Source organism: Heliangelus exortis, chromosome 12 (genome assembly GCF_036169615.1).
Source record: "Heliangelus exortis chromosome 12, bHelExo1.hap1, whole genome shotgun sequence".
NCBI classification, from domain to species: Eukaryota; Metazoa; Chordata; class Aves; order Apodiformes; family Trochilidae; genus Heliangelus; species Heliangelus exortis.
This window is the reverse complement of record NC_092433.1, coordinates 18,366,658-18,379,688: the sequence shown is the minus strand read 5'-3', so window position 1 is coordinate 18,379,688 and position 13,031 is coordinate 18,366,658. Positions and strand designations below refer to the sequence as shown.

Sequence of the window (13,031 nt, the reverse complement as noted above, 5' to 3'; positions counted from 1 at the left end):
AGGCTTCGGGAACCTCACGACTCTCGGCTACACAACCTGCCGAGGTTCTCTCAGCCTTAACCACCGTCTCGCAGCCATAACGCGGCCACTGCCTGGAGCCTGGAGCTTCCCCCCGGCTCCTGCCCGGAGACCTCCCTCACCCCGAGTTTTCCTTCAGCTCCCAGCCCCGCCATCACTCGGAGTTTCCATTTCCGTGCCAACTTTCTCCTCACCACCAAGCTCGGGGGGCTGCAGCCCCCTCCCACAGTTTCAGTGCTTTTCACCCTCACGGGGGACATTCTAGCGGAGCCCTCAGGGAAACCGCTGCCTCCTCCTTCCCTCCCCTCTCCGCCGGTACCGAGGGCCCGGCACGGCCAGGCGGGGCTCAGCGCGGTCCCTGGGCGGTGAGGGAGGGGGTGGGCGGGAGGCCGGGTCCGCTCCGCTCCGCCCCGCTCCGCCGCCTGAAGCGCGGCTCTGGCTGCTCCAGAAGAGGCGCCGGCAGCCGCCGGAGCTGCGGGATTACGGCGGGTGGCTACGAGGGAAGGAAAGGCTCCGGCGAGGGGAAGCTTGAGGTAGGTAACTTCGGATAACAAAGTTGGGCTGTGTGCCCGGCGGTGCTAAGGGAGGAGCTGAGGGCAATAGGAACCCTCCGGTCCCCGCCGCGCCGCTCCCCTCAGCTCTGCCCCGATGCTTGGGGTGGAAGGGGAAGACCGCGGCCACTGCCGTCTGCTGGCAGCCCCGGGTATCCGGAGGGGGTGAAGCGGAGCCGGGCATTACCGGGGGAAGCGGCTCCGCCGTCATCGGGGCGAACGCAGCCGGCGGGTGCGAACGCCGCGGAGCGGGGTCCCTGCTTGGTTCTGCGGGGAGGAAGAAGGGCGAGGGTCGGGGTGCTGCCTCGCTCCGCAGCCCGGTGCGGAAAATCAGGTTCTTGCAGGTAAGGTGCGGTCCGGTCACTCGGTACGTGCTTCTGCAGCGCCGGTGCGCACACACCGCTGCGCTTCGCGTGATGGATTTCTGCTCATTGCCTCGGTCAGGCTCCGCTCCCGCCTGCCTGCGCGGCTTTTCCTCCCCTCGGGCATCGCCTCCGCGGCGGCTCCGCGAAACGGCCCCGGGCACTGCCCGAGGGGTGGGAAAGCTCCCGAAGGCTGCGGGATGCCTGCTCGGCCTGGCGCCGAGGCGAAAAAACGACCGAAAATATGAGTGTTTCCACGTTTTGGGTTTTTTTCTTTTTTTTTTTTCTTTTTTTTTTTTTTTAACACGAAAATTGTGTTAAGCGACTCTGCAGTTCCTAAAGTTCTAACGCCTTCCTTCTCGGGCTTTGCTTTTAATTGAGCGCTAATAATAGCCTGAGGTTGCAGACTGAGTGAATGATCTTTTCCTCCTCGCTCCGGTGTCGGCGGGGACGTGTGTTGGGTTAAAAAAAACCCAAACAAACCCCGCACTTTTCCAGTTCCCTCTTACTGATAAAAAGCTTTCTCTTTTCCCTCTTGGCTGCCGGTTCCGCGCGTCATTCGGGACCGCGGAGTTTCCGCGGAATTCTGACAAAAGCCGAACTTTTCCCGTCAGACGGAGGGGGTGGGATGGAGCTGAATCCAGGTCCCAGCCGGGTCTCCTCGGTGTTCCCGGTGGTACCGTGACTCTGCTCTCCCTTGCTGCAGGTTTTGGCAGCTCTGCTCTTCAGTCTTCAGCGATTTGCTTTCTCGTTCGGAACTTTTTGATTTCATGATTCGTAGCTTGCGGGGTATGAGCTGCGGGTGTTTCCCTGTGTGACCTTGCTGCCAATTAAGTGAAAAGTCCAGAAATCCAAGCAGCATTTTGTTGCAGGTTTCTGAGAGAGATCAGTGCGTTTTCTGGTGTGAAATGATCCAGGAATAGCCTTGGGTACTAACTGGTCAGACTTGATTACCTTCCTGATGACACAGGTACACACACAAAATCATTAGCATTCTGATTTTAGTTGGCCTCAAAGTGCGTGTTTTAGACCAGGGAAACAGTGCCAGTGTTTTATTCTGAGTGCAAAAATACAAAAATAATAATCAGGACCTTGTGAAGAACATGCAAACTATTGACTGCTGGATTTTGCAAGAGAAACTTGAACTGTAGCTTAAGCTGCATGTGCCAAGTTTGTGCAGCGAGACAATTTTTTTAAATCTGGGAAGTTCTGAAAAAAATCTTGAAATGAATAATGGAAATGCGGAGATAACTTTCAAGCACTGAAAGTGTATTGCTACTTCACGTGGAATTTTTCCAGAGAGTTAATTATTATGCAAGAGACTTTCCATAATTATCTGGCAAATGAATTTCTGAAAGCATTTGAGGAGGGGGGTGTAGTGAAGGTGTTTGATTTCTGCTAAAAGAACTTCTGACTTGGTGTCAGGGCTGCAATTTGAAGTCAGGTTTATGCCCTGTGATTCTTCCCTGTGCTCTAAACTCTATCCCACTACCCAGCAGACATTTGCCATGCTCCTCAGGGCTCTTCCAGGCTTTGCTTTATGACATTTTTACTTCTCTATAGCATATTGCTACTTCTCTCAGCCTTCTCTTTCCCTGGGAATGATCTCCAGGCTTTGAGCTGAAGGCGTTGGCGTTTTCTGGGGGTGTAAAGCAGGAAGAGCTGCTCGGGTCTGCATTGTCAGAGCAGAGGATCTGCAGGTTGGCAGTGGCATTTGCTACAGGATTTTTCCCAAGTTGGTTTTGCTGATGTTTGCTGTCAGGTAGGGGTTGCAAAATTCATCTCCAACACGGTACCTTTTACGTTAAGGGTAGGAATAATAGATTTTTTTTGAGAACACACTGAACCCCGCGGGCTGCTGCAGAGCAGTGGCAATCTCTGGCCCTGCACATGACTCCTGTGGCTCTGGCAGTCACTCAGATCCCATGACAGTGACCTTAGTTAAGGTCTGGTGCAGAAATCCATGCCTGTATCCAGTTGGCTGCACGCTTTGCAAAGCCCTGAACTTGGGGACTTAGGGATGAGAGACTTAGAGACCTACCAAACAACTTTTTAAATTACAAAAGGGCAAGTCAGTGTTGCTACCAGTGATGTTGTTTTTCTTTAATGTTTGTATTCAAATAAACATTCCCAACCACTTGTTCAGTGGTGTCGGGTTTGGGTTTGCTTGGATTTTGTTTGTTTTTTTTTAAGCAAGACTCTGCCTTTCATTTTGTGCCATGTCTTTATTTATGTTCTTGTGGCATTGTAATAAGAAATTTCTGCAAGTGGGCTCAATCTTTTGACTTTTCTTCCTGGGAGAGAATGAGTCTTACAAGGCACATAAGCCAAGGGGTTTTTATGAATGTGATTGTCAGGGTTTACTTTGGTAGTAGAAGACACAAATTAACTGCAATCTGTGAAAAAATTTTTCCTTCATTTGAAACAATGAAAGGCCCTGTGTTGTGTTGCTGCTGGCTGAGGAGCCAGCAAGAGAGAGGGAAGAAGTTATTAGTGATGAGGGATGACTGTGGCTGGTGATGAATCATCCCTTTGGATAACACGAGAAATAATTATGAGCTGAGGCTTGATTTACTAGAAAATGCCAGGACAATGGGGAAGTCTGTTCCTCTGCAAAGTTACTTTCTGTGTATTTTAGGTTTTGTTCCTCTTGGTGCTGACTTTAGTAGCTTGGTCTGTCTTGTTCTGATGGCAAATATGTAGCCTTCTAGTTCATATTTGGGAAGTAGTGAGCACTAGAATATAGTGACCTGAGGTGCACGTGTATGCATGAATGCATTTAACTGAACACTACTAAAATTACAAGTGATGGCAAATGACTTATTCAAGGGACTTCTGGAATTAATGCATCGCTTAAGCTCTTGTATGTAGGTGATGCCAAGGTGGATTAAATGGCAAAATACTTTTAAATCAACTTCTGTTTTAAAAAGGTTTAGAAACTTACTGACTTGGGTCTTGAAAACCGAGCGTGCCCCAGAAGCTGTTTCTGGAAATGGAGGAGGAGGAGGCATCCTTTGGTGCTCATCTCTGGAATGGTTGCTCTGTTGCTGTAATCCTTAAAAATCAGATCTGCAGTGACACTACGTCCTTTCCCATCTCTTGTTGGTTTGGGCTTTGGTTCTGTTTTGTTTTGCAGCTCTACAGCTTGTTTCCTTCAGAGGGAACCTCTTTTGGCCAAGCCAGGGAAAGATCAGTCTGGTTTTTTCCTGTTAAAAACAATTAATAAGTATTAAAAATGACAGAGTTGCAAGCTTCTCTTATACTAACACCTGAACCTTTAATTTAGTGAACCTGTTTGGAGTCATAGCCCTGAATTCTCATTGTAAATTTGAATATCCATATTTTATAGCATGCTGGGTAGGAGAGTGCAGTAGAGGAAGAAACTAAAGAATCATCAGTGGTGCCGTGTATTGGGCTAAAGCATAGGGAAAAACTGGGGAAAAGCTGCATGTTTGCAGAAACTGAAAACTCCAAAAGGCAACATTGTTCCATTTTCCATTAAGACAAATGAAAACCAGAGCAAATTTGAGGGGCTTTCAAGGCAAAGTGTATCCAGGAGGCTACTGTTGGGTTAACAGATAGGAAAGGGGGGGAAAAGAAAAGGCTTCAACTGCAGTAAACATAAATGTACTATAACATAAATGTACTATAACATAAATGTACTATACCTGGGTTGTTACTTGTTTCAGTCCTGCCTTAATACAAAGAAGAGAGGAGGTAGTACAGAATAGAGTGGCAGGGGTTCAGAAAAATCTTATGGATTCTCAGTCTTTTACTTGGTAGAATGAATAGAGAAGGTGGTGAAATAGTGTAGGTAGTTGGGGTTTTTTTGGTTTTTTTGTTTGTTTCTAGCTAAAATATGCATGTTGCTATTTGAGCTGAGAAAAGATAAATTAAAATATATCTCAATGTATAAAGCATCAGTATTATTTGAAAGAGGAGTTTTATACTCTTTTGTTTTTAAATGCAATAAAGTATAATATTACTGCTTAAAAGCCATGATACTTTCATTTTGAACTGCTCATGTCAGGTTTCTCTCCCAACTATAACTCTTAAGTATTTTTCTCTTGAATAATATATCTGTTGATCGATGAAGGAATAATTAAGTGGCAAAATTGCTGCATTTCCAGCTGAGCAAACCAGCTGCTCAGCCCTGAGCAATCCTGTCTGCAGCCTTCTTGAGCTCTCCTGGAGAAACTTTCCAAGTTGAGAATGGAGTATTTGAAATGAGTATTTGAAACAGGTATTTTAGTATTCTCTCAGTCCCAATTGCACACAGGAGAAACTTTGTGTTTGCACTGTTTGTGGATTGTGAAGAATTTAATATACATTCTCCAGAGCTGCCAGTGATACCCCAGAAAATGAGACACCCCAACGTGGGCTGCAAGAGAGTTTTGAGCAAATACTTCAGATCAGGAAAAGACAAGAAAACCAGAGATTACCAGGCTTGTCTGGGAGGTTCTTATTGATCAGTTACTGGGTGCTGAAAAAGAGAAGAATGAACCTCAGGTTTTTTCCATGAGAGATTCTGCTAAATCACACCCAATGCCCCAAAGTCAGGCAGGTGTTTCTTCTAACTGATTTGCTCTGAGATACTATGATCTGAGCAATAAGGCAGCCTTGGTTTTGTTTGTTTGTTGGTTTTTTTTTCTTTAAATATTGGAAATAAGCAGGTTGTTGTCAGAGAGACTAATTCCAGACAGGCTGACATTTATGGTTATGAAGAGCAGGCTTTTGAAATTTAGCAGTGGGCTGAATTGTCATTCTTTTTTTTTTTTTTTTTACCCTGAGCTTTTATCTGCTTTATCTCTCATGTCTGGAAATCCCGTAGCTGCAAAACAAACAAACAAACAAAACACCAACCTGCAGCTAAAAAAAAAAAAACAAACCCAAAACCAACAAAACCCATCCTCAACATCAGCTCACTTCCTGTGCAATGCTCCTGTGACTTCTGATGTGTTCACATGCAGGTGGCCACAGTGCAAAAAAATCCAGTGGAAATTGTTTTATTTGAAAGGTTGATTCCTTTGCTGTGCTGCTGGGATGGGCAGAGGGCAGCCCAGTCTCTCCAGTATGTGCTTGGTGTTTAAATTTCTCAGCTGCAGTTGGAGGGGGGAAAACAGATTGTGGCAAGGAGCTAAGTGTAAGCTTTTTATAAAAGTGTAAGATTTTTATAAAAAATCTTTGTGAAAGTGGCTCCAGGGCAGTGCCACCAACTTCACTGCCATCCCAGGGCCTCGTGTGCTGTCCAGGAGGTTGGAATTTCAGGAGCTAAGGATGGAGCAAGACTCCTGGGCTGCAGCTCTGTTCCCAGGTGTGTGTCTGCTGGTGGCAGATGTCTCTCTGCTTTCCTGATTGCAGCTGATTTGCAGCAAAGGATGATTAAATGAATGATTAAACGGGTCCAGCTGTTACAAATTAGTTTGTCCATGCTGCCTTTAAGTGGAGAAAACTAAATGAAGCCTTTTTTTTTCACCTTAGTGAGTCTGGGGTGTAGCATAGTGCCAAGGAAACTGGGGGGTCAAGACCTCTTCTGCCCCAGCAGGGACTGGGGGACAGAGCACAAGAAGCACTGGAGGCACTGGGTAAGGTCAGACTTTGTACTAGTACTGTAGGTATTTTCCTTTATGCTGTTTTTTTGTGGTTTGAGATGGATAGTTGAGGAAGGACACACTTGGATGCTCAGTTATCATGGAGATGTGAGCAATCTTGAGCTTGACTGGGCTTCTAAAACAATAGTTTGAGCTTCATTAAAAATATCTGGTTAAATACAGAATATTTTACCATCTACATACGAGCCCAAACAGTTCTGGGGCACCCTGCATTAATTGTTTTTAAAAATGCTCTTTTTGTTACTGCAATTTTTTGTGTACTGGCTCTTTCTTTTTAAAAAATAAAGATTATTTTTCCACCTCAGCAGAACTCCCAGTGCTGTGTTCCCAATTTGGGCAGTGTGTTTCAGTTCAGTAGGCCTCAACAATTCTGAAGAGTATTATTGCTCAACATATTTGGGTCTTTTATGAAATTTAAAATATAATGCATATCAGATGTTTGTCGCTGTAAACCAATCTTGGGAGTAAATTGGGGGGGAAAATCAACTACTTTTCCACAATTTGACTTAATGTAAAGCTCAGCCAGTGTCCCTCTTGCTTGTACTGAGGTCAGGACAATCATTTTCAGCATATTGCACTACTTGACTGCATAAGGAGCAATCCTGTCTAATCCAATCCAAAGCAGGTCAGTAAATGATAAATTTTGTTTAGCTTGCAAGCATACTGATTTTCACAGTTCATTTACAGGAGGCTCGTGCAGCTCTGTGTTTGAAGATGCTCCATTTGTTGATGTCAGTGTCTCTCACCATTCCCAGGAAAATGGGCAAAATGGAAATACTGTTTTAATGGCCTATTATTGGGGAGATATTTAGCATAGAGAAACTGGGAACTTGGTTTCAAATGGTTGATGCAGGAAGCATAAATTATTCTTCCTGTGTATAACTATTTCTGTCTCATCCTGACTTCTTTAAGCTTTTTGCAGTCACCTGGGTGTGTGCCTGTCCTGCCTATCTGTCTGTCCTGATGGTTGAGAAGTTAATTTCTGAAATAATGAAAACAGGGTCTTTTTTTGCTCCTACCCAGCCCCTTCCTGAAGGGGGCAAAAAGCATCATGGTGAGCTTGATGCTTATTAGATGCTGGAGCAGGTAGGTCCCAGTTCTGTTAGTCCAGGGCTGATGGGGCTTTGTGTTGGTAGAACATAAATGTACAGTTTTTACATCAAAAGCTCATGAATGAAAAGCCAGTGTTTACTGTGCTGACTTTTTTTTTCTTTATTTAAATGGAAACTTTTTTGGTCCAAGTGTAGAGCAGGTTGTTGTGCATGCAAAGCTGAGGTTAGGAGGGGGAGGAAAACTCTCTTCAGTGTCCTGGGTTATTTAAGATCTCAGCCAAGCATGTTGATGTAGGCTGTAAATGACAATAAAAATGAGGCTCTAATGCATGTATATTTTAGGAGGGTAATTTAGAAAGCAGAACATAGGTTGATAAGAGCTCTGCTTGGTCACAGGTACCTTCCATCCCACTGAGGTGTGTTGTGCTGCTGGACAATTAAATAAGAACATTAAAATGTTGCACTTAAAGGCTCTAAAGAAACCTAGCTCAGTGCTCAAGATATTGTCACCTGTGCTATCACATATATGCACACACTTTGAGTCTTTCCCTTCCCTTTTCAATATCAGTAGAATCCCCTTTATGTCCTTGCTTTTAGTATTTCAAATCGTATCCATATGCTGTGGGAAATAGCAGGGAACCTTGACTCAGTCTTTCAAAAATATTAAGGGAAAATATATTTATCTTTCAGGTTATTCTCTTGAGTCTTCTGTCTGCAGTTAAATATTTTGTTGCAGGGAATTACAGTGTTCATTGTAAGAAGATAGACTGGAATTGCTGCAATCAATACAGAGTTTCACTGCATCAGGATTTATAAATGTAATGATATGAGTAGTGTAGGGTAGTGCTTATATAGATAATTATTGCATATTATTGAAATGCTGGAGCTTTGAAGGTGGAATTTTCTGGCAATTCCACTGTGATGGGAGAGAGCTGCATGAATTCAGGATCTTCCCTAATTCCTGCTGGCAGTGATTTGTCTCCTGGACCATATGTTTCTCTTTGGAAGGTTATAGTTGGCTGATGAGGAGGATTTCTCTGGACTCTTGATGTAGTCCATACCCTGGAGTAGATGCTCAGCAGTGATGCCAGGGAGGAAAATCCCCCTTCTGCAGGTGGGGCAGGATCTCTGGGCTGTGATGGGAGCATTTCTCTCTTGCTAGAAAGCTATTAAATTGCTTTGTAGTTTTGTTGGTGCTTACCTAGGAGAAAATAGGGCTTAAAGCAGCTTCATTCAAGAGGTTCAGTACCTTGTGAACTGTGAGGATTTGCTTTGGCTTTGAAGTCTCTCCATTCACTCTCCTCCATCCCATCTCCTCTGAAACTTGGTCCCTTTGAATACTCAGGGATGATATTTGCAGGAAAACCAGAAATATACTGGGAGGAGGAACTTCATTTCTTCTCTTCTCCCCACCATGTCTGAGGAGGAGGGTGAATCAAAGGCATGGTCCCAAAAAGGAGGATGTTCACTGGAGATTTATCTCCCCTGCAGCCTTCTGCCTGTCCTCAACATCCAGAATGGTGCAGGGGGGACCTTTTGCCCATCCAGCATGGTGCTGGAATTCCCTGTTTCCAACCCAACTCTGCTTGCATAAGGTTGTGACTGGAGGGAAGGAGCAGTGCTGAGTTCAGGCTGGGATCCTGTGGCATTTTATTGGGTTTTTTAATTATTTTTTTTTTTAAACAATGGACTGTATGCCCGAGTAACCAGGAGTCCACTGTTTCCTTTTTCAATTTAAAGGGCACACTATTATAAATAGATGGTCTTGAAAAATGTGTGAAATTATTAAACACTAATAATGTCTCTGGCATTGAGCTGCACTAAATTAAGGTTCATTTCACTGGTCCATACAGTGAAACTGCTAATGATCTCAGTTAAATTTCCTTTTAACCTTGAGATTTAATAATATGTTGCCTTAGAGTGGTTAAAACGACAAGCTTTGCATTGGAAACATTTCTGCTGTGTCACAGGGGAATATATTTAAATGTTGATTGATGAGAGTGACTTTGCCACCTTTAAAAGATGCCTTGGGTTTCAGCACTGATGCTGACTTCTGGGCCATCCAGGTCTGCATCTGGCTTTTTAGGAAAACTCCTAATGTTTTTGTACAGGAATTGGCATTTGTTATACACTAGTGCCTGCTCCAACTTTTTTCCTTCCCATCTGTCCTAATTTTGGCTTGTGTTGACTAAATACATGGAGTGTGTTTTCTGACCGTACAGATAAGATGTATGAAAATAAGTATCTGTTTTGAGTGGTCCAGTGGGAAGGGTGGGTTTTGTAGCTTTTTCTCTCCTTTTTTCTATGAGAGGGCATGTAAATACCTGAATTGACTCATCTGTTAGCATAGTGGCTTGGAAAGAGTAGTGGGTGTAATTTATTCAGGATTTTTAAGTGCTTTGTTGACTTTGAAGCCAGAAGATAAAGGAAATTGAAGCTTTCCCTCAGAGCACAGTTCAAGCCAGTAGGTGAATATTAATATCTGATTATCTATTCCAAATGTACCTTCCAACACCTGGATCTTGTGAACTGGGCTGCTGTGTATAGTGGTTTAAATCCACAAGCACTGCTGAGCAATACCTCCAGGATGTGTAGTGGGAGCCCCTTGGAAGGATTTTAGTGGGATCTCCATCAGCTTTTAGCAAACAGGATCACCAGGTAAGTTCAAAGACAGACTCCTAGCTTGATTTGCTTGATTTTTGCAGGTTTTTTTTCTCCCGTTTATAAGTAAAAAAACTTCCTTTAGTAACTAATGTGTGGCTTAACTGGCAGATAAAATGTGAAATTTTATAAAAGCTCTGATGCAGATCTGTGTGCTTCATTGCTGTGTCACTTGGAGCTTTTGCCACTTGTTTTGCAGAGAAGTTTTTAAGTCTCCTTTATGTGTAGTCAAAGGTTTACAGGATAAAAAGCCAAGTTAAAGCTTGCAGAAGAGAACGTGGATAAACAAAACTAATGCAGCAGCCAGGAAGGAAGGAAAGAGAGTTAAGACTAGAAGTAATTTATATAAACTGTTTAATCCTTTCTAGGGCTGAAAGATTTTCTGGGATAATGAGTGAAAACAGAGATGCTGAAGTGACAGCTCTTTCCAAGCCCTAATCCTTGAGTTAAGGAGCCACGCAGAGGATCAAGTCACCCATCTCCTTAATAACCTTTTTAATTTAGCCTGCATCTCTTTGACTTTCTTCATTGCAGGTCTGACAAAACTGTGCTGGCATCACCCAAGGAGTGAAGAAGTAGCTGAGGGCAGAGGTTAAGTCAGTGTTGCTGCTGAAACAGCAGCCAGGGAACCAAAGCCTCAGGTTTCAAAGCAGTGAAATGTAAGGAAAGCCCAGAACTCGAGCTCATTAGGTTTGGAGTTCCCCATGTGAGGTTTCCAACTGTGCATTCCCTCTCTAAGCACTGAAATATATTTTTTAAGCAATGTTCATCTTCTCTGGGTAAAGAATATTGATTGCACAGTGATGGTTTCAGGAACAGATTAGTGTGCATCTTTAGTGACATCCAAAAAGCCCTTTATTTGTGTGCTGAACTTCTCCCACCAATGAAAAATAAACCCTTCTGTGGTTGTAGGCGGAAGATCTTGCCATTAGGGTTGGGTTGGGATGGGTGACAGCTTCCCTGGAGCCCAGTGCTGGTGTTCACAGCCCCAGTAAGCTCTGTTCCAATCAGCTGCCATGAGATGCTCTGAGATGGCTTTCTTCTTGACAAGATAAAGGGTGCTTATGTGTAAGACTTCTCCCATTCTTGGATGTTTGCTTGTTTCTTTTCTACACCTGAATAAGCTAGTTTTTGTCCAAGAAGTAAATAAATTAATGTGAACCAGTGTTAATTTCCTCCTCCCCCCCTCACTTTTGAGGTTCTGCTTCCTCATGTTCCTTGTGTTGATTCTCTCACATCTTGTTCTAAGAATTATGTTGAAATGATAGTGGAAGAAGTAAGGAACAGAAAGCTGGAAAAAGAATCAAAGACAATTAGTGACATGGCTGTATATATCCTGTTAGATGTTTAGCTTAAGCTGTTTATGGATCTTGCAGTTTATCAGTTTCTCACTCTAATTGTTGCTGCTATTGAATTTTGGCTCTCCTGTTGATTATCTTTGCTACTGTATTGCTAAAGAAAATAAAAATTTGTCTGGCTCAGGTGAAGAGCTGTATTTCTAATGCTTTAAAAGCTGCAGTTTAGTCTACTCAAGCATCCTTTTCTTTGATAAGCTTAAAATCAAACAGAAGTGGTATGTCAAACCATGATATTCTTCTGTGGCTTCTACATGAAGAAGCTTTTTCCCTTCTTCTCCTTCAGAGAACAAAAGATTGTGGATTTTTCTTGCCATTTTGTTTTGTTGTAAATTCTTCCCTACGATATAACTGTGGCTTGCACACCAAAATTCAGAGAAGGCTCCAATATTTCATCAGGTGCACTTGTAGACCAGAAGACCCTTCTGCAAGTCTGTTTTCTGTAGAACAGCTGAAATGAGTGAAATGTCATCCAGAAACACACCATCCTTTTCAAAATCACAGCCCCAGGAGTCCCTGGTTGGAGAGGTAAGGGCTTCCAGCCCCTCTGAGGTTCATCTCCTGTGCATCCACTCTGGTTCTGTGCCTTTGCCTGGTGTTTGACCCTTGTTATGTTTCCTCTGGAAGTGGTGACAGGGACACCTGATAACACCCCAGAAGGCCCAGAAAAGGATGCTGGGCTTCTTTCTCAGCTTTTTCCATGTTTTCTTCAGCAGCTTCCAAGAGCAGTGCTGTGTCTGTTAGTGGATCAGAATTAATTCAAGTCCCAGCTTTGCTGGAAGTTAATCACGTCTGGTTGTAAACCTTAGAGTTTTGACCTTGTGCCTGTGCTTTGCCAAGAATATTCTTGACTAGCTCCATGTGGGTTGCTTGGTTTATGTTCAGCTGAAAAATCCTAACAACTTGCTGTGAGGCTGCTTTCTGACTAGAATATCTTGCTGTAGCTGTATTCATTCCCACAATGATTTCCAGATGACTGCAGAGCAGCTTCTTTGTAGTCAGGCTACACTTAGATATCATAAAACAATTTTTTAGTGGTGCTGCCAAAGCTCAGAGGCTTTGGGGATGTTCTGTATCATGGAAGTTAAATATCAACAAAAACCAAGTGTGGGACTTGCCTCCTGTACCAGTGTGTCCCTGGCTTTTAGTGTGGGGTGTGTGATTTTCAAATGATTTTATGATGATTATTATTATTTGTAGGAGGGGTTGTAGGATTTTTTTGGCTTTCATTGGTAAGATGTTCTGTAATGTCCTATTTAAATATCAACAAAAACCAAGTGTGGGACTTGCCTCCTGTACTACTGTGTCCCTGGCTTTTTGTGTGGGGCGTGTGATTTTTTTAAATAATTGTATTATTTTTATTATTTTTAGGAGGGGTTGTAGGATTTTTTTTGGCTTCTTTCACTGGTAAGAAGGCAGA

General features: G+C 43.5%; 1 protein-coding gene across 1 annotated transcript in view; it reads left to right on the top strand.

The window, feature by feature from the left end:
* Window positions 1-463: 463 nt before the first annotated feature.
* Window positions 464-13,031, top strand: part of CNTN3 (contactin 3) — a 99,695-nt gene continuing 87,127 nt past the window's right edge. The window contains exon 1 of the mRNA XM_071756330.1: window positions 464-551. The gene's annotated coding sequence lies outside the window, so the exon portion shown is untranslated. The remainder of the gene's footprint in view (window positions 552-13,031) is intronic.